This window comes from Camponotus vicinus, unplaced genomic scaffold (assembly GCF_025532165.1).
Source record: "Camponotus vicinus isolate PSW18456_S1 unplaced genomic scaffold, iyCamVici1.0 SCAF_1, whole genome shotgun sequence".
NCBI lineage: Eukaryota > Metazoa > Arthropoda > Insecta > Hymenoptera > Formicidae > Camponotus > Camponotus vicinus.
Genome location: NW_028141945.1, coordinates 9,781,898 through 9,808,201, shown reverse-complemented (window position 1 = coordinate 9,808,201; position 26,304 = coordinate 9,781,898). Strand labels below are relative to the sequence as shown.

General features: G+C 31.7%; 1 protein-coding gene and 1 pseudogene across 2 annotated transcripts in view; one reads left to right on the top strand and one right to left on the bottom strand.

Annotated features, from left to right (window-relative positions):
- LOC145973286 (uncharacterized) overlaps nt 1-16,486 on the bottom strand; it is a 165,698-nt gene extending 149,212 nt beyond the window's left edge. The window contains exons 1-2 of one of the 2 annotated variants that reach the window (XM_083102569.1): nt 16,468-16,486; nt 15,863-16,084 (exon numbers count right to left, since the gene is read on the bottom strand). The gene's annotated coding sequence lies outside the window, so the exon portion shown is untranslated. Of the gene's footprint in view, nt 1-15,862 lie in introns of both variants that reach the window. The other variant, XM_083102560.1, reaches the window with a different exon arrangement.
- A 5,655-nt stretch (nt 16,487-22,141) lies between these two features.
- On the top strand, nt 22,142-23,451 carry LOC145976610 (uncharacterized; annotated as a pseudogene).
- Nucleotides 23,452-26,304: the final 2,853 nt, after the last annotated feature.

Sequence of the window (26,304 nt, the reverse complement as noted above, 5' to 3'; positions counted from 1 at the left end):
TTATTTCATGATAAAATATTTTCGCGCATAATAGAAATGTAAAAAATTGGTATGAAGTGTCGCTCTTTTACTGTATACCAAAATCCTGCTCTGCCATTTCGTGGAAAATATTGGAACGTGACTATAATTTTCAAAATCTCTCTAGCGCGCGAGGCAATTTCATACGGTTTCCATAGCTTCTTCTTATCGGCATTTCCATTTTAACATTCTGCAGATATCGGCATTAAATATATTTCAATTAGCATTTTATTATTATTGCTATTATTATTATTATTTGGACTTTTAATAAGTTTATTACCAAATAAACTTATTGACACATAATTTGAAAAATAATGTCAATGTATGCAATGCATCCCACCCCTTAGGTATCATTTAACACGTAGATCCGATAGCTAACCAGAATCGATCGGTATTGACACGATTTAAGCGAACGTTTGTTTCCTTTGTTTGTTTGAGTTGACGACTGTGTTGGTCGTTACGTTTGCAATATCTTGTACACACACTATCGTCAATACCCCGAGGAAATCTCCATTGGTTTGTTTAAGGTTTAGTCCGACGCACAACAGGATTTCACACTTTGCTTTATTTGACTACGCGATATTTGAGAGGACAAACATCTTTTTCCTCAATTATCTTCTTATCCAGTGATGCATACACTGGTTAATATATTTATATTTTAATTTCTTTGATGAATTAAAATAACATTTATTTTTATTTTTATTTTATTTTTATTATATTTGTCACTCAATTTTATACACGAGTCTCTTGTAAACAACAAAGTAATACAATAAAATGTGAGAATACGATAGAATAATAGAAAGTCACAAAAATTGCCGAGGTAAAAAATCTTAAATAAGATTAGACTCATGCGGCAAATTAATTAGGGTAAAAGTGTAATACGCCCCACATTTGCTTAAATCAATAAGATACACTTACGTATGATGAACAGATTTTATGATAGTTGAAATTTAGAGATTTAAAGATTTAATATTACAATTAATAATTATACTCATTTTTTTATTAATTGAAGTATTATGACAATTTTTTTTAAATATTGGAAAAGACGTTCTTCCTCGGATTTCGATGAAAAACGCTTCAGATAACTATAATCAACAAAAATAATTTTTATTCTAAATTAGAAAATTCGACGAAACATAAAGATTCATATCTTAACTCAATATATTTATTGATTGCATGTGCAAATATTTATAACATATACAATGCACAATTTATAAGATCGCATCTTTTTGTATTTTTTCCAAAAAAAAAAACATACTATGATACCATTTGTAGTAGCCTTAACTTTCGCCATTTTAACAAAGCCTCATCGCTTTATTCCGCCCTTGTAGTTTTTCTTTCATACATTTTGCTCACTCTGCCAGACAAAAATGACAAAAAATGATAAAAAAATGTTGTAATAGAGGGCATATTATTTTTATATAAAACATTTTTGTATTTTTAAAGAAAAATGCATCTTTGTATAAATCAAATAAAAAAATATTCATACGATGTTACTAGTTATATTTTCTAAGTTATACTTTCAGAAATGCAGTGAAAACATGTTTAAATATAGTGACAATTATTTTTATGGAATGAAAATGATCAAAAATATTTGCAACAAATTTTATAACTCTCTTTCCTTAAATTATTAAGATTTTGTTATTTTTTTTTAAGGTAAAATCGCATTCGGAGCAATTCTGTGCAATTTTCCAGTTAATTGTGCATTGCCACCTGTCAACTTCCGTTTCAAAAACACTTATTAATAAGCTCATTATGAATGAACAATGAGGGGTATTTTCCCTGCCGGGGCTTGTTACACCGTTTTATCTTATGTAAAAAAATAAATAAGTGACAATCTATCAATGTAAATTATAATTTGCACAAACGGGTTAGTTGTAACGTAACTTGATACGTATCCTCAATTATGCGCAGCCTTATCCTTTGTGGCGAATATTGTCGGGAAATACGGCTTCTCCCTCTGATCGTTTGTACCAGCAATTTTCGGCGAACGCATCTACGCGGATGCACCTAGGCTGCTCACATAAGCAATGAGCACTCAGTCTGTGTTGAAAATTGTTGCGGCCTTAATACGATCGTGTTTCTCGGCGTTCTCACGTTTCCGCATATAATACGAGGGGAGAGAATTCGATGAGACAACCGCGTCTCGTTCGTCGCGTAGAGTTGCACTCATAGAGGAGCTCCAACGTGGCATTACGTACGCCGAGCGCAGCGAAGACGCTGAAATTCGGTAGTTAAATACCCTTTCCAGAATCTTTCCAACCACTCTCCTCCTTATCATCGCTTTTCTCCCTGTTTCGTTAGACGGTACAGGATACAGTAGACGTGTTTGGTCGCGGAACAGTGCGCTAATATAAACGGTTTAATTCGCACAACGCGAATATTATTCGTCTTAATTACGAGACATTGCCGCGTTACTTTTCCTCCTCCTCTCCCCCCCCCTCTCTCTCTCTCTGCAATACTAGTTCTTAGCTAGTGCAATTTATCTCCTTGGGAAATCCAGGAAATTGTATCACTTTTATAATGAAGACGTGATGAGCTGACATGAGTTTTACTATAGTTTTCCACATCAGCCATTTTCAGCTCAACGATTTCATTCGAAATTCATTTATTGCATCATTATCACATAAATAAACTTCTTTTCAATTATTTATCATTAGTTATTAATTATTAATAATTATTAATATTTATTAATAATATAATTATTTATTATTTATTATTAGTTTACTAGCATGAGATATGGTAAGTATGAATTTATTAATCATACAGAGAGAATTCAATAGGATTTATCTACGAGATTACGAGTGTAAAAAGTGCAAACTTCTGCAATCGATAAAACGTCGTTTTTCGAAATTAAATCCGACAGAGAGAGAGGACGCTGAATAATTTCAACTTTCCCACTACAAATACATTCTAATGATTCGCAAAATTTTCAACCCATTCTATGAATCGTATCTCGAGATTTCGAGTTACGGGATAGTCGAGAGATTACGTTCCGCTGCATACGCAACTTTTCTCTTCATTCCCGCACATCCCTTGACATATGTTCGCAAACGTTAATTGTTCCCCATTCTTCCACTCTTCACCCTCATGGCGATTACTTTTATCCAATGATGCAATCAGCTTGAAACAGAATGAATAGGGAAATAATTTTCCGGTTCTCTTTAGCAAAAAATAATGCTTTCGTGACGGAGAGTTCAAAACAAAAAGAGTTGAGAATGTATTGTTCATGTTGAGGCTTTCATTATATCCTTGTACATATAATGGCATTAATAACAAGATTGTCTAAGAATGAGGCTATTTATTTCTTATTAAATTAATTGATCATAAGATTAAATTAATTGATCATAAGATGTTATTATGAAAGATAAAAGTAACTTGTTTGCTAAATTTTCCTATAATATAATAATAGGTGATATTCAATAAAAGGGTGATATTCAATTAAAAAATGACAAAATAATCTTTGATTAAAGATTTTCTTAAAGCATCCGCTTCTACGAGATAAAAGCTAAAATCTCAAAATTAAAATCACTCAACGTGTAACTTTAAAGCTCAAAAGATTATATACGATCTTAGATTTCATCCACTAGTTTCTCTCTCACCCGAGTTTCCTTTAAGCCTTGACAGGTGCAAAGGGTAGGACCTTGGGCTTATCATGCTCATGGATATGCACGCGACGACTTTGAGCCGTCGATAGAGACGAGCTTTCTCATCGTTTGTTTGCATAAAGTATATACGACGTGGCAAGAGAGACGGAGAAAGAAAAAGAGCGAGATCTATCGTTTCCCCTGAAACGAATATAGGGAGGGTCGTACGGCTGCATTTCACGGTTCATGCTGCACAATCTTGTACACTCATACCAGTAGCACGATTCTCGTCGATGTTCGCTCTCGGTAGAAAATCGCAAAACGTACTCACGTGACGATACGCGTAAAAGCAGTACTCTCCCCCTCCATATTTATCCTGTCGAGAATGATGCCTGGGTTTAAAGATAAGGGTGAAGGATACGATACTGCGAGTGATATTTTAGATTCAAATACATATCAGAACTCGATATCACGAGAAAGATAGGGATGTATGTGGGAGGAGGTCGGACGTGTCTTTACGCCCATTTGATCAACGAGCGACAGAATCCATCCGTGGCAACGGCATTGACGCATATCCTGTGGAGAGAGCATTCACACATTTTTCAGCCTAACGAATAATTGCTAGAAAACAATATTCGCAGACTAGAAAAATATGTGAGGCGCAAGTGGCTGGATCGGGAATCGAACCCGAGTCTTTCGCTTTCCGGGCAACTGCTCTAGACCACTGAGCTATCCAGACCTCACACCTAATGCTGCTTTTTAACACAGTGATATGCGACTCCAGAGCGATGTTGGTATCTTGCTCGATGGATGCAATGCCGATTGCCATGGAGGATCCCTGAAAGGTCGCTCGCTGACCAAATAAGTGCCGGTGGAGGTATTCGCGTGCATGCTGGCTTCCGACTGGCCTTCCGTATGAAACGGCACCGACGAGCACAACGCCGTAGAGTGACCACATCCCCCAAGATCCCTCTAGTATATACTAAAATCCCCACTGTACCAAATAGCAGTGGCGGATGGATCCTAAGATAGGGCCGGGGCAGGCCTCCATCTTACTGATTACAAAAACATTTTAGATATACATTAAATATATATCCTGCGATAAATTTCTAATCTTATACTTCTATGATTAAACAAATTATCGTTTCATAAATGTAAAAATAATATAATTATATTATTAATAAAAAATATATTTTTAATAAATTATATTATTAAAAATAATATAATTATATTAGTAAATTAAAATTTTGCTTTGTTTAAGAAGAAAATACATTCATTTCTATAATATAATTCATATTGTATAATTATCTCAAAACACTACAAAATTGTTTATGTCAAACATATATAATCAGTATAATACATATCAGTATAATACATATAAATAATTTTGTAGCGTTTTGAGATCATTATACAATACGAATAATTTTTAATTTTTTGGCAAAAATTGAGAGGAACAATATGCAAGAGATATGCATCTCGCGTGCAACGAAGTAGACTATGTAAATTTTATCACCGTCGATGCTGCATTATTATTCGCTTCATCCGCCCGCGCTATATTAAGCATTTGACTATGATTTAAATCTTAGTCGTGCTTTTAAACGATATTTGCTTGTGCTACAGTAATTTAGTTTACTTCGGCATGATTCGGGCTTCATTGCTCGCCTGCTCTGCTGCCGGATTTGAGGCTCCAATGCGCTGATGGTAAAGTTTCGAATGGTATCACCCTCGGCGGTTGCCATTGGTTGTCCGCATCCACCGAGGAACTTCGATTATTCCCAACTTCGTCCTAGCGGTGCCGGCCGATCCATCTCGACGTGCCATCGACATAAATTAGCAGATAGAGGAAATTTTAAGATATCACATTCACCGGTGTCTGCATTTTACTTTTTGCTCCCCATCTCGTCGTCGACGTTCTTTTTCCATCTCTGTCTGCTTTATCTCGGGTGTCAGGGTGTAAATCGTGCTGTTTACGTACATATGAATCTCGGAAGAGAAAGCTCTCGATAAGAGGAAATCCAATGCGTGCTGTTTTTCAAATTGCTTCATATATTCACTTTACATACACGTATGAATATTATTTAAGCTTTTAAAATATTACAACATATTTTTTTCTGTTTTTCACTGCGAACACAGTAAAAGAGAGAATTAGTTATTTTATTTAGTTATTATTTTCTCTAGCACGATAACATGCGTTATATAATTGTTTATTATTTTAGTATGTTATTAATTGTATTATTTATTATTGATTCTATATACAAACGTTATTGTAACAATTGTTTACAAGTGATTTGTTTTTAATCTTATACTTTTTATTGCCCATAGCAACATAGAATCTAAAACTAGTACTTTCTTTTTAAAACTTTAAAATATTAGAAAATAAATTATATATAACAACAAATTAAAAAATTATATATTACAGAACATTTACCATTATTATAAGAAACTTAACTGATATAAAATTACAATTATAGATTGCACAGAAATTATCTGTTTCAAATAAAAATGTTTATATAACGCAATTATATCCCATATCGCAAATAAATCAGAAAACAAATAAAAGTTTCATAATTTTCAAGTAGTAAGTAATATGAATGCTTTCTTGAGAAGTTGAACATATAAATGGGTGATATTTGCAACATTTCATAAAGTAAAGGAATGTCTACCAAGACTAGATGTAAACACATAGATATGTCAAAGCCAATTGTAATGGAATTGATCTTATTGCATCGCAGCAAAACTTTCGGCAGAATAATATTGTACATTTGGCGGAAGGAAAGATTTATTAAAATGTAAAATAATTAGATAAATTGAGAGAAAAATATTTAATTTAACGCTGGAGGAATTTGAAAATTGTGGAATTTCGCAGCAGAGCGTTACGCTGTAAAAATTAAATAATGCAACGACTAACTCATTTTAATTTTTTTCAACAACATCTGAATAATGGATTTTTGCCATTCATCCACATTTTATGCTGAAAATAAAATAAAATAAAAAAAAATTATTATTATACAAATAAAATATTAAAATAGTATGCGGCTTCCAATAATCTAATTTTATATACTAGATTAAGTATAACGTTTTATCTTTTTTTTAGAACTGAAATGAACAATATATTTATAAAGAGAGTATTTTTTGTATGTGCTTTTTGTCGGAAATTTTATTGGGGAACAGGAAAAATATAGTGATACCATATTTTATGCAACGTTAATAAATTCACCGTCTCCCAATACAAGATTAATACGAAATTAATGTATCGATTCCTGTCACTATTGCCTTCGTACGGTTATCAAATGCTATATTCCGTTTGATGATCACTTTAGCATCATGCGATAGCGGTAGGTGTTACAGGTTTAATGCCGTGTAAGATCGCCTCTTGCTGCTTAAAGCCCACGTATCACCACGTGCATGTGTACCGAACGTGACGCAAACAAGATCAACGTGTAATCGGTTGTCAGACGTTTGTATGCGTGTCACGGCCGAAATCGTGCATGACGTCTAGATTATATTCCGTGCTTGAGATAATTCTCAAGTTGGATATCAACTGATCAGAGCGAATCAGCGAGAGCATCAAGCGTGAGTATTAATGCGACATTGCATTAGTAGCTGCTTTACATTTCGCATATTGTGTGATTTGCAATTATATTTTTAATACAAATTTAATCACGTATAGTGTGATTTTTTTAACATAATATAATTTTTTTTTAATTTAATCATATGTAACTCTTTATGAAAAACATGCTGTAATAAATAAATGCGCAAATGGCATTTTACGATTACGCCAGAGAAGTTAATCGCAAAATTGTGAGATATCACATTTACGTAATATATAAAATAATAATAAAAGATTATTTTAACGAGCAATCCGACCATTATATAATATTTGCATATTTGAATAAAACCAATTAATTATAGCTTATCGATGGTAATGACGGCATTTATAATGTTTGTAATCAACTGTATTTGAATAGACGATTTCGTTAAAAATTTATAGCCATGTAAATACGTTGAATTTTTTTCAGCCGATTTAAAATTTTTGTTCTATACAAAACAACACTAATATGTTTTAAAATAAAGATATGATTGTTTGTTGCATAAATAGTAAAAAACAATTGCTGACAATATATCATATTTTGTAATAATACTGCATTGATAATTAAATAAAATTATCGCGACAAGCATTATACTTTACTAGAATTGCAATTGTATTCATTCATCAAAATTTTTTTTTCGTATAATCGATGTAATGAAATTTTTTATTATAAAGAATATTGTTTTTAACATTTTTAGCTCGTATTTGGTTTTTACTTGTATCACTCTTTGAAAATAATAATCTCTTTATTCCAAAGGGAATATATAATAAGACAGAAGGATATATATAATAAATAAACTAGACATAAAAACGTGCTTAATAAATGTATTAATTAATTACGCATATTTTTGTAGTAATTGTAAGTAAAGAAGAAGAGAGAACTAAGAAGGTATCTTTTCTGCAGCAAACAAATCCCGACAATGTCTTAAGACGACCCTTAATATGCGAGACCAAAATTAATCCGAGAACTGGAAATAAGCAACGAGGTGCGGAAAGCGTTTGTTTTCCCTGACGTTGCGGGCGTGACTACACGCGAATACGTGGCTGTCTACGTAAATTGCGAGGGTGCAGACGTTACGATACCTCACCGACCGCGATTCCTTCGCGTTGACGCTAACTAGGCCTCACTGCATTAAAGTTTATCCCGGTTCTTTCTTATCATAATCGCATTTGTGGATAATGGGGCAGGGATAATTTGTTATCGCGGAATGTCATGGAGCAGAAACTTTCTAAATTACTTCGTTCTTCGAAAACTTTTCTTCTCCGGCCGCTTCTTTCTCTCTCTCTTTTTCTCACCCCCTCAGCCTGTCGGTCTTTCCGCGTTATTCTCTCTATAGTTTCTATATCTCCCGCTTTTATCTCTTCCCGTTTTTCCGACTGCGAAAGCGTGAGAAAAATATGACCATAGTTGAGCATTCACGTATGGAACATGTATAAATATTTTTCTGACCATTACTTTCGGCCGTTTCTACCGATGCCGTTGCTGCTGTTGCCGACGTGTATTCTCTTCGACCCCTCGCCAAGTGCCTTCTTACATCTTTAAGAAGGACTCATATGGGGGGACGTATTCAGTTCGAATATACTACATTCTTAATGTTTTGTGATATGCCATAAGATACTTGTTTACGTCGGTTACGTTTCACTTGACTACACATTCTACTCGTAAATAGGGGATAATTCACTGACAACGTAAGAAATATTTTGCCCTCTCAGAAATAAATTGCTGCAAAATTGCTAAAAATTTAACAACTATTTCGAAAAGATTATTTCATTACTGGCCATATAATATACTACTTATCGAAATTACTATATATTTTGCATCTTGATAAAAATCTTGATCAAAATATCAATTATTAATTTATTAACACACAATTGTAAAAAATCGTTTGGCTGTATTTATAAAAGAAGATAACTTTCGAAAGAGATAATTTTGCAATAAAATAAAAGTGCCATTGAAACAAGCTATGTACAAAATGTCGTCTTATAATATATAATTCAAAGAAATCTTTCTAAATTCGTTTTTTATATTCTCAAAAATTGAACAAATATAACTTGTAGCTTTTAGAGAAAATATAAATTGACTGTGTAATATTTCATAGAATTAATATGCGCTGTTTCGCAAAAATTAGTAAGATCCAAAAAGATCCACGAACCTCTTCTTTTCGCGTAACATCTTGTGTGAACTGCTTTGACATATCTCGCGAACGTACGTGTCGCAGTCACGCGGGTCCTGTCCCGTAAAACTTTCTATTTCTCGTTATATATAAAAGAAAGATATGGGGAGGACAGGAAGAGAAGGAGGAGATTGTGTGGACATTGCGGAAAGATTCGCCAAAAACTATAAAATATAATTCTGGTTTGCGCGTCACGTACTTCGCCATCGCGCCGACGATACATTCCGACAGGTACGTGTTGCGGACTTCGAACGCGCAACATTGTTTCGCAACAGGATTATCGGCGGGAAAAAAACGACGACGTTATCCGGAACTGTTCGATTCGCGATCAGTCATCTGTGCGCACCGCGATTCCGTGGCAGCGCGACAGGAAGCAGCGTGACGAGACCGGCGCGGGAAACGCTCCAGGACATTCAGGTTTCATGTCAGCATGTGCTTTTTAAAGCATATCACGAACCCGCTTGGCAGTCGAAATCGTCACCGCCTATGGCGACTCGAATTTTCCGGAAATATCGTTGTTAAGAATTTTCCGGAAATATCGTTGTTAATGTTTAATAATCTTTCTTTTATTTCATACGCGTGTAAAGAGAAAGAGAGAGAGGAAGTCGTACGCTGGAACATTTCACGTAATAGGTTTGATCCTTGTAATTGCATATCCTATGCTCTTCACGCCTTTCTTCTTTTTCTCTTCAATATTTAAATATACCTATTTCATTTTTGAATGTAAAAAGAATAACAACAGGTGCAACTACAATAAATAAATTTAATTATTATTTATTTTCCATGATATTTGAGATAGAAATATATATACACAATATCTGACAAGAATTTTGTGTAAATATTTTTTTAATTAGAGATTTTTGTATTAAATGTAACCTCTCTCGAGTTTTAAGTAATAGAGAATATCGTACATTGAATCAGCGTATTTTTCTAACAATTAAAAAATATTTTAAATTGAATTTGAAATAATAATCACGGATTTATATAATGGGACTCTCACATGTAGCCTGATATTATACGACTGTTTGGTAAATAATACAAATAGAATATAACAAGCATATAAATATATTATATGCGTTGTTAGGATCATATATCGCAGAAAATTGTGGTTTGTCCGAAATTTCACGTAACGAATAGCGCGAGAAAGCGCGGTTCATAGATGGATTGAATTGCCAAAGTTTTGCCAGAGATATTTTCTTTTATAACGGTAATATAACCGTGAGAGAATGTGACACAAAAATACTGAATTATTTCCAAACAATGCAACAGACTATAGAATATCTAAATATTATCTGAAGGAATTTTTAAAAAAATTTTTCTCAATAATTCTTGAATTTTTGCGACATTTTAAGCATGCCCCTTGCATGCTTAATGAAAATGGTATTTATGATTACGTTGCTTTTTATATGTACAGATTTACTTACTTATGTGCTTTATCACATTTGCTTTATATAGAAAAAATTTAGATATAATTTGTACTATTTTCAAGTTTTTTTTTATTTTTCATTTTGTTATCTAATTATAAAGTAAAACTTATATATTTTAATATTTATTTATTTTATATTATTTAATATATATAATTTAATATAAATGAATTTAATATTTAGCAAACATGAAATATATATATATATATATTTATTTATTCAATTTATTTATATCGATTTTTATAAAAGCTTTATAAATTGAAATTTACAATAATCAGCGTCTGCACTTGATATAAAAAAAGATGACTAAATAAACAATTACATTATATTTGCCGGTAAATTTCCGAGATAAATAATTCCTTTTTTGCATATTTTAATGGCAGCAACGTTAAGGTTTAATTGGATTGAGCTCTGCAGAAAGGAACTAACCAACCAACAGTCACAATGTTGTCAGCTGATTCCCCTCCTGCAAAATGTAATCCAATTAAGCCGTGTATTTTGCAAAATAAAGAAATGATTTACGCGGCAACGAATGAAAAAATGGCTTTTGAAATTTTTGCAACAGCTCGCTTGCTTTGTTTAGTTTCAGTGGCTTCAATGATTTATTTTTGCGAAGGAGAGAGAACGGAGGTCTTTATCCCCCTCTCTTGGTCTTATTTTTTTCTCTCTTCTATCGCTGATAGAAAGAAAAGTTATGTGTGCCTCGCAGTAAATTTTCCCACTTGGTAATCCGTTTATGCTGGCCACGACTGATTTATGAGATTGCTCTGCGTTTGCTATACGCTATCGTATACTTTCTCTCTCCCCCTTCTCTCTCTCTCTCTCTCTCTCTCTCTCTCTCTCTCTCTCTCTCTCTCTCTATCTCTCTCTCTATCTCTCTCGGTTATTCTATATCATATCATGGTTTTTGTAATGATAGCTTATTGTAATATTAACTATTAATTAATAAATAAATTTTACTAATTAGATTATGAAAATGGATATCAAATTATTACAATTATATGTAACAATAAAATTCGCAGGATGGTGTATAAGAGACATACAAATGATTTGCTGCTATTCGTAAATGAATCGGATTGATTTATTATATGTATAATATGATAAAATTAATTATTAATCTAAAAGAAATTATAATAATCTTTTGTTTTCTCTTCTAAATTCTTATTTTATTGTTATTATGTTCTACTCAAATATATATACAAATACGTTATATTACATTGATGTTTTTTTTCTCAAAGCAGCGAAAAATGTTATTTTTCATTATTATTCATTCATTATTCAAAACATTAAAAAAAATATATCTTGCAAAATGCTAATCTTATAGAAAATTAATAATTTGAATATAAGACAAAAGCCAATTACTTGATAGAAAAGCGCTTACTTTTATTTATAAATGATTTATATTCTATATATTTGTATAAGATATAAAAAGTGCACTTAAAAGATACATGTTCTACGTATTTTAGTAAGATAAATCTCATGTGCTCTGATCTCCATTGCAATATCATACCTTAAATACCATCCTCTTCAACTACATATTTATCATTGTCTTCTGCAGACTAATAGACAGTAAGGCATGAGACACGAGTTTGCATATCGTCTATGATCCGCGAAATCGATCGCAGTCAAGCTTTGTAGCCATCGAACAAACGAGTAAATGAGATTCGCGATGTATATCGGGTGCGACCCAGTTTGCTGCCACTATCCGAGAAGAACAATGCCACCGTATTCGATACACCGTATATCATATACGCGCCCTCGCGTCATGTATGTACAGAGTGTCCCAGAACTCGAGTATTTCCTTTTAATCATGAATTGTTCGCAAAATTTCAAATTAATCTTGTCTTGGCAGAAGGTTTGATAAAAAGCAATTATTAATTGCGATTTTTTAAGCGTTCAATTACGAATGTATCGGTTTAACATTAACTTAGTGAAATAATCTGAAATTGAAGTTAATTTAAAATTGATAAGAAATATTACACATATGTTACATATTTATATTTTATTTTAAATTTATAATTTTCAAATAATTTTGTAATATTTACGATTAATTTTTTTATTCACATTTATTACCGATTAATTTATTCACTTTTATTAATCTCTAATATTTGTAATTTAAAAAGAAATGTGTGATATTTTAAAAATATAATTGCATTGATTACGTTCTAAAATATAATCAGCTTCACAAAAGTTATCCTCTTAGAAAATCTATCAATCAATTGTCTAAGAAATATTCTACTAAATCTGCTAAAATTTTTTAATTTGTAATATTAAAATTTGTGTCAATATATAAATTATATAAATTAAATTTTAATTAAAATTATATTTACTGACATTAATACAAAAAATTTATTTTGCATAGTTTACGTGTACGTCAAAAAATTAATATTTATCAGAATAGAATTTTAATTTTCATCGTTAATATCGTGATCTAGTCCAAAACTTTCAATACGAAAAAATTTTAATCATTTTGAGATGTATTAAATAAAAATCGCTCTCTCGGATATCGGTCTGTTTTGAATCATCCTGTATGCGTTGTGTGTGGAACGTGACTGTCAAGAGGAGAAGGAAAAAAGGAGATACGTGATGTACGGCTTGATTTCTTAGCGACGGCGGAAAAAGGCGCGACGCCGCGTTACTCCAAGAAACAAATCGACCCGCGTCCGCGCGCTTGTACATTTTCCGCCACTCTTCTCAACCATCCCTTTCGACAAGTCTCGCCCCTTCGCGCTCCCATCCCATCGCAGCGCAACCCCTTTTAGCAACATTATTCTTCTACAGATAACACCGGGATGCAGGTACTTCAAAGGAGATGTAGCGACACGAATGCGTCCGCTTGTGGATGGAGGATTGTGTGAGATCCCATGGACAGGGCATTGACAACGAACGATGCGATCCCAAGGGAATCGCGAACACGCGAAATATATCCGTGTAAATTATAAAATGAGTTCTATACAAATCTTTCAGAGAACGACTTTATCAAGAGAAGACTGTCACACTTTCGATGCAATAATATATTACGACATCGGCATCGTTTCTAATTATCAATGCACGATCGATCTCGAGTATTTTTTACATATAATAAATTTTTTTATGATTGACAAGTGATCTCTTAAATAATAGTATTTTTTCTAATAATGATGGGATTACGTAAAGAAATGCAAATCTATATATTTTCAAGATGTCAAAATGTCTCGGAATCTTCATTCATATTTATATATTTATATTTTATCACGTAATTATAATATATAGATATGTTTTTAAAGAAATACTTATCAAATTTATGTATATAATTTTTTGCAATATTAATTTAATCATGATATAAAATTATAAAACATGTGCCGATGTAATCGTTAGAGGTGTATTATATTAGCAATATTTATATAATAATAATTATATAATATAATATATTATATTAATAATATAATATAATATAATATAATATAATATAATATAATATATTATATAAGAATAATAACAATAACAATAATAGTAATAATAATCATAACTTTTTCTATTATTTAAATTGACGTTTGATCGGTGACATGAAACTTATGTGTTTTGATTTTTGACAAAATGCTTGAATGAGAAACAGCCGAGCGCAACATACTTTATTTATTTCGTATTTAAACTAACTCAACTCACGGTAGGCAAGAACGAAGTGAAAAACGATTGCTTCGTCCATTCGCGAATTGCTTCGAGCTATTCGTACTCACTAAACAGATATCGGAACAAATTTTTATGCATGTTTGCAAAAAATAGAAGATCGTAAATAATATTTTCATCCTCTCTATTACTTTTAATATTCGATCCTAGCATTGTTTACTTAACAATCAATGTTTCAATTTGATGAAAAATATTGAATTCGGAATTTCTAGGGTTATTTTGGCAGACCATTCCAAATTTGGAAGGTAGAAATGCAAAGCAACAGGGAAGCTTATGAATTTTCATAACTGTCCAGTTTACTGAATTATTCATGAAATGCAGTGTAAAATTTGATTATTTGTTAATTATCAGTCTACATGCTGTTGGAAGAATGTAACTGTATTCGGAATTAGATTTATACATTAACACAGATTAATTATTTTGACATTTCTATATAATTATATTCGGAATTAAATTCGTATACATAGATTAGTTATTTTCACAATTAAATATCCGTTAAAAATTGAATCAGTTTTAGATTTGGATATGATGAATTAATTTTATTGGAACAATTATATTGTTATAAATTTTATAATATTTATGAATAAGAAGATATATGTATAAGAGATGTATAAAACTTTTAAAAAAAGGAAAACTGATAAATATAATATGAAGTATTTTCCATCACTTTCACAGTTATATATTTAAAATTTTAATTTTCTATATAAATTTCCAGTAACTCATGATATTACTTGATAATTAATATTGTATTTATAATAAAAAATCAAAATATAAATGTTTGAACTAATTTATTTCAGTTTTATCCATCTTATAATGCAATGGATTTATGAATATTATACTTGTTTATTCACTTGTATTACTTGCTCATTACGCTTATATAATTCATACTATTGTTTCAACTATTATTAAAAAATTTTTAAATATAATACATGTAAAATACAAGTAATAAATTTAGATATATCAAACAATTAAAAAAAATAAATAATACAAAATATTTTTAACTATGCTACATCCATCATTTCTTCTTATCATAGCAGATGAAAATTTTTATCCGTCAAATAAAGTATTATAACGTTATAATATATTACAAGGCTATACGACAAGGCTATGCGAGGAATGTAAACAAGAGCGCGCTGCGTCAAGGCCAAACATAGCACGTTAAACATAAGAGCTGATTCCATCAAAAAAAATATTAAACGTGATACAATATAAATTCACACGCGAAATATTTTATATTTTTTAAATTTTAATTATTAATGAATAATTAGTCCCGGATTGTAATTACATTTATTCCTCCGTTTTTTCTTGGCATATTCTTGTTCTATATTATATGTTCTAAATTAATATAATATTCGCATAAATCCATTGTGTCCAGATTAACATAAAATATAATTTAACACTCACCGATACGACGAAAAAGTTGAGGTACACAACGTCAATCTGTAAAAGCCTCCTTCTTTTTTGTCCATCCTTTGCTCCTCTCTGACGCTTGTATGTGACACTCATTGGCGAAAAAACGTTTAATTACAATCACGCGCGCGCACTAATCAGCAAAATACGACACGTCACACGACACTTTGAACGGCACTCCCGATATTGATTACACGCGACGCAAATTTGATGATCCTGCAAAAACAACACAAAAACTACGATCGTACTATGTATAATACAATCCGGCTCGACTCTCGCAATTTACGCATCACTTACTGGCACACGATGACGTTACATTTGTCGCTAATAGATAATAAACCATTGTCGCTCGCAAATAACAAATATTACAATGAAACAATAATTTGTAATTACTATCGCTTCGATTTGAGATATATCCATATGTATATTATATGAAATATGTATGTATTCGATGAATATTCATTGTTTCTCGAGGCACCCGCTCCCGATCGCTTACGAATCGTAACCGAAGAGAATCATAAAAATTGATGAATTACATCGATTAATGAATGACTGTAATAATCGCACAAAAAGATGATATTTTTTGAAAGATACTACACACGAATTGTGATGCGTGACTTCTCTGCTCGAGTCTCGCCGTGCGAATAATGGTAAGGTGGAAGGGGGGGAAAGGATAGAGACATCGCGGAATGTAAACAGGAGCGCGCGCTCTCTCTCCCTCTCTCCCCCCTTTCCCCCTCTCTCTCTCTCTCTACGTCAAGGACGTACACAATATGTAATAATATTTACGTATCATAGATAATAGCACCACGAAATATTTAACATAATACAATATAAATTCAATGCGGAATATTTTATGCATCAAATTCCGAATTAGAATTATTAACGAAGGATTGATATATCACGGATTCTGTTTATTCTCATCTATTTGATCCTGCGAAATTGTACATTATCATAATCCACAAATATGTAATTAATAAATATTATAAGTATATATTTAAAGAGATAACTATCGTTTATTAATATCACAATAAAATAATAATTTATAATTTCTGTTCCTTGTCATCTCTTAATGCTTATTTTATTTAAATTATTATTACCAAAATATGTAATTATTTTAGATAAATGAAATTAATTATAATTAAAAAATAAAACTAATTAATCGTATACATATCTTTTTTATTTTTCATTGATGTTATGTAATTTAGCGAGTTAACGCGTGAATTGTTTAAAATTCATACCAAATCGGGTCAAATTCTTTCAATTTAATCGCGATACGTAATTGTATCTGCAGAACTCTTGCAATTTGAAAAGTTTACTGCAGAAATTTGCCGAGATTCTTTTGTCGCTAAAAAGGGAGAGACGTAGCACCGCTGCCAGATTTCGACGACGGGATGATTATTCTCTCGGTCCGATGATTATGCCACGCGATGAGGATTTCATTGGTTAACGAATTTATGCGGCGCTCGAAGTGCAAAGTAAAATCTAGCATAACGAGATACAGTTAACACACAGCCATGTCGTAAAACATCACGGCGCTGCGCTAGTCCGGGATACGACACCCCCGAGGACGTATGCCAGAATATTTCCATATCAGGGAAACGGAGACATGCATCCCGCTCCGCTTCGATACTGTATTTTCTCGTCTATTTGTATTTTCTCACATTTTTATGCAAACAATTCTTTCGGCGTTTTTTTACGTATTAGTTTGATATGCTGCAACGAGACTACCTATACTTTACCTATCAATTCATTTTATACAATCAATTCACCGTTTATCTCTTCACGCCGCTCTTTAACAGGGGATGAATAGTGATAGACATGAAGAGCTCAAACGAATGAGAGGGATTATATTGTTAAATCTTTGCAAATAAACCATTTATCGGGAAATAATACCTAGATATCGGAAACAAAATAGTTTAAGTAGATATTGCATCCAAGAAAATTTTTACTTTTTTCTTAAAGAAGCTAAATTTTATACATAATCATAATAAAATTTTATTATCATTTTATTATTATTTTATTATTTAATTGCTACTTTACAGTAAATACGAAACATATACATATATCAATCTGGTTTTTCTTTTTAATTAATTTATTATATTTTTTTAAATAACATACCGAAGATGTTCTTGTAATAATTTGCGAAAATATAATTTATTTACAAATTAATAATACTTTATAAAAAGGTTTCTAAAAATACATAGTGTATATGATTTTTTAAAACACGTAAGGAAAACACACATGATCATAAAAGTCACTATATTGATTTCCGAATAAACGCAAAGTGTTTAATCATGGCGAGTAGAAATACACGAGAATCTCGCGTGTGGACGAACAGGAAATAACGAACATCGAGCGTCATCTCTGATTCGCGTGAAAATGATTAAGCGTATCTGCAACAGCTCAATTCTATACGGCACGTTTGTCGAAGCGTTACAGACGAAAGTGAATCATCCCTGAGTCATGGTATCCCCGTTACAGTATAACATCATCCTGTTAGCGTTTCCCTAACGTAATTTCTGCAAATATATGGCTCAGACAGAAGCTGCATTGTACTGTGTATCTATAGACATTATATTATTATTATACGATCAAGTTAGCATGAGCTACCACCTGTCTTTATTTTATTAGACATAAAAATATGAACAGGAACTGATACAATAAAATACAATACAATATATACCGATTAAATACAATATATATCGATTCTGCAAAATTTGTTTACATATCTGACAAGTATATTCTCTGTAACAAATATATTTTCTGTGTTTATCGTAATGTGTTTCAAGTAATGAAATACCTGTTTGTGATAGAATAGAATTTCAACATTGTTTACAATGTGGATCATTAAATTATTTAACCCATTCACGTTTTCCCTTAATTTATCTCTTAATTAAAAACATATAATACGTTTTATCGCGTTAAAGAGAATTGAAATACGTATTCGACGTTGTTAATATTTTATCATTAAACAAGTTTGACAATCGAAATGACGTTTAAGACAGCTGGCAAATTCTGTGTGCACGCGTTTCCGTAGACTGTACTACTTCCGTGGACTTACGTGTATTGTCGGCTTACATATGGTGGATTCATTCTCTGTTTGATTCAAAGCCCGCCACGTAATTGGCTGCTGCCGTTCGGCACGTCCGAAAATGTAAGCGTTGTGACCGACTGATCAATGAATTTTCGTCTGACTAATGCCATACAAGCCAAGCCGCATGTCAGCCGCAAGCAAACTGTAATTTGATTTCGCATCGCGTATCCTAGAATCCCACGGGATATACATAGCCAAGCCGTTAACAACAACAGGGCATCGATGCACCGTGTTCGGCGAAAAGGCAGAGTTTTGAATACGAAATTTTGGCTATTATGCATTTACGTGTGCGCTTATATATGTATGTGACGAGTTCGTGAATGATTAAAGTGGGTGAATTTATTATCCGCGCATTTTGCGCACATGCGGAACATTGTTGTGTGCGGAACGTTTGAATCAATTATAATGTCGAAAGAAATACGCGCGAATTTCGCGCACGCAAGAAACTTTGGCTTCTATTCATATCTTCTTATATATAACTCCCTTGCACACGCAGCAACATCTTGTATGCAGCAGATGTTAACGAAAAGTGATGGCTTTTAATGAAAGTGCGATAGCGTAAAAGAATAGATATATATAGGGTGTCAGGGCAATCTCTTTCCAAAAAAAGCTCTTGTAGCTCACCTCGAGAGCTTTTCAAAACACTATAATAAAGTATTTTTTTATCGAGTACTTTTCGAGTTATGAGACTTGAAATAATTTCTTAATTTTACATAAACCATAAAATATCTTATAAAATATTCATTTTTCGATTATCTTACCTTAATACTTTTATGTACAAAATAATGAGAGGAATCTATTGGAGTAAAGAAAACACATAATTGTTTCGAAAAAAAATATAATTGTTAATTGCAAATTACATATTTTTAAAACTCAATTAAAAAATACTATATTATAGTTTAAAACTCAATGAAAAAATACTTTATTATAGTGTTTTGAAAAGCTCTCGAGGTAAGCTACAAGAGCTTTTTTTGGGAAGAGATTGCCCTGATACCCTGTATATATGCAAATATAACTAGTGATTAAAATTGCACATTAAATTCATTTAGACGAGAACACTTTTAATATAAATTAACAAAACGCAGTAAAAGTACATGTTTTCGGATCCAAATAATAAAAAGAGATATGTATACGAAAAAATTATACTATTAATAGCGTTGCGTAAAACAACGATGACTTAAAAATATCGACATCCGTTGACGTTTGATAATATATTATAGAGAATTTCTACGTCTTATGTAAAAGTTTTCATGTCTCTTGCATTAATCAAAAAGATACAAGTTCTAAGAGTATAATAACCGAATGCGGAATCAAGAGAAGGCGTTAAATCGCTCGTTTTCCTTCGACGCGCCACCTCTATCGGGGCGGAAACTTCTTGGGGGGTAGCGATTTCACAGTTCCGTTTTCCAATGGCGATAAAAATCACGTCGAAGACGAAGACTCTTAATCGCGCGACGATCAACGCTTTCTCGTTAACGCGACATCGGATGCGCCGATTATCGGAATGTCCGTCGTGTTTTATACGTATAAAGGCGCGATCTCTCCTCCCGGGCTAGATTTATTTCAGGATCTCTCTGCTCCGAGATTCTTCATTCTTGTACGAACAGGATGGCGCGTCACGTAATATTCGGAAATAGATGAGACTTTGCAGAAATTGAACGATGCGCGGATTCGCAGAGAACGATGAGGAAACGGCGTATGCTAACAAGTGCGATTCAAACTCGCGTCATCGATTTCCAGCGCAATAAGGTGAATAAGGAAGATGGTCGTGCGATCGCGTACATTTCTACGCGTTGATCGGCGAAAACCCCCGGCGTATGAATTTTGCAAGCAGCCATTTCTATAAAAGATCGCGCGATGCATTGCGATAAAAGAGGGTACGGTCGAACGCACGCGGTGTACAATGCTATTCTGTCAACAGAGAGGTACGGATACGTGAAGTATGAAACGCGCGGAAACGCAATCACAACACGATGGCGGGGGAGCAGCTATTGCGTTTCTGTGCGAGGAGGCGAATAGAAAATATGGTTATCTTTCAAATATTTTTTTCCATAACAGACGAAACAGGCGACCACACAATTCAAGGAGTTAAAGTACGATTTTTGTTTTTTATCTCGTGATAATATTTATCTGAGATGTATATTTGTGCATATCTCTGCCACTTATTTTTATTCTGCTAATGCATAATTTTTCACCTTTCCATCTATCGTATAGATATCTGAGTATCTCCTATTTTCGATACATTGCACTGCAACAGTTCCTTTATAGCTGCTATTGATCATCGAAAAATACATAAAATATATATATATATATATCGAATACCAATAATCCGAATTGATGCGAATATTCATTACACGACTGCAATACGTGTATAAATATTGTATTGATTTTAGAAACAATTTTTCATATATATATATATATATATATATACTGTCACTTAAACTTAATTTTAAAGTTAACTTTCTTAAACTTTCTGTTAATGAACGGATTATTCAGATATTATTCAAAGTGACTTGAATATTAAAAATTTTTATGTTAACTTTTATGTTTTCCGCCAAAAATCCCTTTGTATTTTATTTTTGGCGGAAAACATAAAAGTTAACATAAAAATTTTTAATATTCAAGTCACTTCGAATACCTGAATAATACGTTCGTTAACAGAAAGTTTAAGAAAGTTAACTTTAAAGTTAAGTTTAAGTGACAGTATATATATATATATATATATGAAAAATTGTTTCTAAAATCAATACAATATTTATACACACGTATTGCAATCGTGTAATGAATATTCGCATCGATTCGGATTATTGGTATCCGATAGCAGGATAGGAATATCTGAATATCTAATATGTTTTGTCTCCTCTCCTGTATTGCTATAACAGCAGGTAATTCCGAAGAGAAGAGAATCGCTTTATGGTTACGATTCTCTATTTTGCAGGCTTACGAAAGACTTTGTATGCTGATACGAAACACATGTTTCCTTGCAGAGGAGAGACTTTAAGCGATTCGGTCAGATCAACATTTAATGAAATAATATCGACTTGAATAGTTTGTAAGCTTACGCGAACAATTGAACTGTATTGCAGCTTCTCACTCTCTCTCTCTTTCTCTTTCTACGTATTATATATATAAAAATTATTTTATTTTGTTCTTAATTAATGCCTTGCTCTATAATTATGTATGGAGGTTAAAAAAATTGAAATGATACATAACTTTCTCATTTTCACAAAGGATGTAAATGGACGTTTAGACAATTAAGAAGATACTTCGAGCAATCACGGTATTTTGATTGGATTCTGTGGCAGAAAATCTCTTGTTTAGTGACTTTAATTAACAATCTTGTTTAATGACTTTAATTAACAATCTTAAGTTAAGCATTCCTAAATCCTCGAATTGTTTCGAATTTTTCGGTTTTGATGTGTTAATTGATGAGAATTTGAAACCATGGCTCTTAGAGGTCAATACGACGCAAATAATTGAATTAAATAATTAAATCGAGACATTGTAATAATGTATAACGAATTTATAGAACAAATTAAATTACAGATATACTTAAGTCCGGTTTTGAGTAATGACTGTAAAGTCGATTCGGAAGTGAAAAAATTATTGCATGATCTATTTGATTTATTAGGTCTTCCAGTATGTAATACCAGATTCTCCCTATTTATAATCTGATCCTCTTCTGAGCGCGTTGAAGAAGACGAGGGAGAAATATCTTCCAAATTCGATCGTTCCATGAAAAAAAAAATCAAAATTCGAAAGAGAAACTGATGCTTTTCTAAATTTCTCTCCAGATATCCGAACTACGATAATAATAATAAAATTCCAAAAATAATATTTTTTTAATAGATAAGAAACATGAAAAAATTAGTCTTAAGAAGATATTAAATAAAAATTAATAATATCTTAAAAAAGATTCGCGATTGCAAGCGTATAGTTTATTCGAAAAAAAATATATATTATTTATATTTTAATTTTTTTCTCATCATCAGTTAAGACAATCAACGCCGGAAATTTATCCAGCTGCCTGGTTCCATTACAACTCACTATTAAAAAAATACATACGTCAAGAATATAAAGGAAATACGATTGAGAACTATGCTTCTAAAACGATTTGGGACAACGGCAGAGATTGGAGACTTTTCTGTGTAAAGGAAGGATGGACTCATATTTGTCCGTTTACTGGAATAAAACATATTGCGAATACGGAAAATGTGAGACCACGAACTGTTGAGGACGAGAGCAAGAATATGGTTCTTTCTATACAAAAGTAATTTTACTTTATTGAAATCTTTATTAGTGTAACAAGGAAACGAAAAACTCACAAATGAGCAATGCAAAATTTTGCTCTTCTGCAAAATGCTCTTGAACTAAATACAGAAGGCTGCCAGAAAAGTAAAAGCCTAGAAGTCTACATTTTTTGCTCATGCCCACAATTTCCACACCTATTTCCTGTTTATACTTGTTAATTATAGCATTATTTTAAAAAATACTTTATTGTACAATGCACATTATAATGAATGTACATCTCTATTTCATCAATCTTTATATTATATACAATATATTATACTTAATATATTTCAAAATAATTAATTATAAAATTTCATGCATTAAACAATTAAATATTTAGTACTTACATTTAGTATTAAATGTAGCCGTCTTATGCTCAACTCAATAAAATTATTTTATTACAACATCATTGTTTTGTAATTTAATAATAACGAGATTATTATATATCATAAAAAAAGACTTAATTTTATTCTAGTTTTAAATTATTAAAATTACTCACTTTATAAGTTTATTATAATTTAGCTATTAGATTATATCACATACAATTTTAATTTTACTATAATATCAAATTGTTATATCTATTTCAATTTTATAATATTATAATATTTTATATGGTATAATATTTTATATGGTATATATTTTGTACAGTTATGATACTTTTCATATAATAATAATTCTATTATTATTATATGAAAATTCTTATATGATATTATATGAAAATTATTATATGATAATTCTATTATTATTATAATCAAATTCATTTTCTATATATATTTCTAATATATAATATAAATTTATAATCATTATTATAAATAGCCACATTCAACGCCAAATGCAGAAAGCATATATATGCGGCCTCTTCAGCCGACGATAATAAATCAAATTGCTCACCAAATTGTAGCACTTCGTGTAGTAATCGTTCCTTTGATCTCCAATTTTCAGCTCTTTTCTTGCTTTATCGAGAACACAACTGTGGATTGAACTTCCTGCAGAACACATGCTCTGCAATCATAAATATAAACTATTATTATCAATTAGTCGTATCTACTATTAAATATGAGACTTATAAACGATCAATAATATAATATCAACAATAAATAATTAAACAAACTTATTCATCAAAATTCATCGTACTTCTTCAGTATATTGTATCTGTAATTCCTTGCGCGATGTCCTTGCGATCACTCGTGTGACTCTTGAAAATTCCAGCGTATTTCTCTCGCTTCGCACCATACATTTTCTCTCAAAAATGCGCGATAACATATGATCGCGAACGTAAACAAACGCGACGCGATGATAATTTGAGGTTTTACTTGCTATTTTGAACATAAATTAACCCACACACTCGATGTTTGACGATTAAAATCTGCGAAAGATCCCGTCCACGATTCAACACTTATTCCGCGTCGCCGTAACTCCAAAAGGAATATGGCCGCCGACGCGCATGCGCGCGCAAAGTGCCCATCACATCACCTCGTTTCACTTCGAGCCATACGAATTTCTTTTCAAAACGCGCGAAAATATACAATCGCGAACTTAAACAAATGCAATGTGACGATAATCTGAAACTTTATTTGTCATTCTTGAGGTAAATTAATGAATCTAATTCAATGATGATTAAAATCTGTCAAAAATCTTGTCAAGATTCAGCACCGATTCTAGCTGCTTCAATATCAAGATGAATGGCCACGCGTATGCGCATACAATGTTTGCAAAGTAATTTGAATGTTTTTAAATAAAAGATATAAGAAGAGTATAATCACTATATCGTTTTATATACTATATGTGACTTTTAGATGAATGCTGTTTTTAAATAAAATAATTATTTTGATTATAAAATATGTAAAATATGATGCATACAATTATTTAAAACGCACAATAAAATTTTAAGGGGAAACGACAATTATATGATAACATTATCTGTTTTGTGAAATGTTAGTATAAAAGTTTTTTACATAAACATGATAAATTTACAAATTAAACAAATTTACATGTAAATCAAGTTTTTTTAGTTTTTAGTATCTTTTTTAGTATGTAATTATATGTACTTGTATGAAGTTATATGTTACTTATGGGATATATTTGTAAAAAACATATCGTGTTTAGGTACTATCGTTTATATTGTTTAAAAAATCCTAAACTATATTTTTATTGATTAATTTTATTTCCTGGAAAATTTACATTATTAATTCATTCCTTTCGCTGCTAATCTCTTGTCGCGTTCCTCGACAATCGATAGCTTTACACCTCTATCTTGTGGTAAACTCACATAAGTCTTCGTGGCTTTGCCAATGATGAAGATATTATTCAATCTGGATAAATTTACATTGCATATTTAAAACAATACACAATATAAGTTTACTATTATTATTGGAAATAAATTGTACATAACATGTTTCCTTTTCGGAAAATCTATCTAACAGTGACCAATATAAAGGATAATTATAATCAGTGACCAATATTGGAATTTAATCTTGGCCAGGTTTTGACTATAACAAGCAATATATACACATATCATAGCTTCGATATGGTCCAGAAACAAAATTAATCTTTTAAAAAACAAATAAAATTTTAAAGTATTCATAAAGACGAGAGAGAACATAAAAAATAATGAGTGATATCATAAGAATCATTCCTTAAAATAAAATATATATTGAAAAACCAGAGAGAGAAATTAATATAATAATTATAATTCCATCATCAACATATAATAATGATGATCCTGCGGCATGTAATTTTAGAAAATCGCGTAGGTTGGAAAAAGCATAAACGTAGACTCAATTTGAACTGTCACATACGCTAGCAAGAAACGCGTTGCAACGAAGAGAGATATCATGCAGATCCCAGGAGGATTTATTTCGTTGCAACCCGCGCTTCGCGTCCGCCCGCCATCGCTAAAAGTGACAAGATTTCAACCCCTCGTTCCTTTTGACATTTTCATCCCTTTTATCTCTTTGAACCTCTCCCTGTACACAGTGCCGTTATGGAAAGCTTCTCCATGAATTCGCAACGAATGACCTGCTCATAAATATCGATGTCCATGCATACC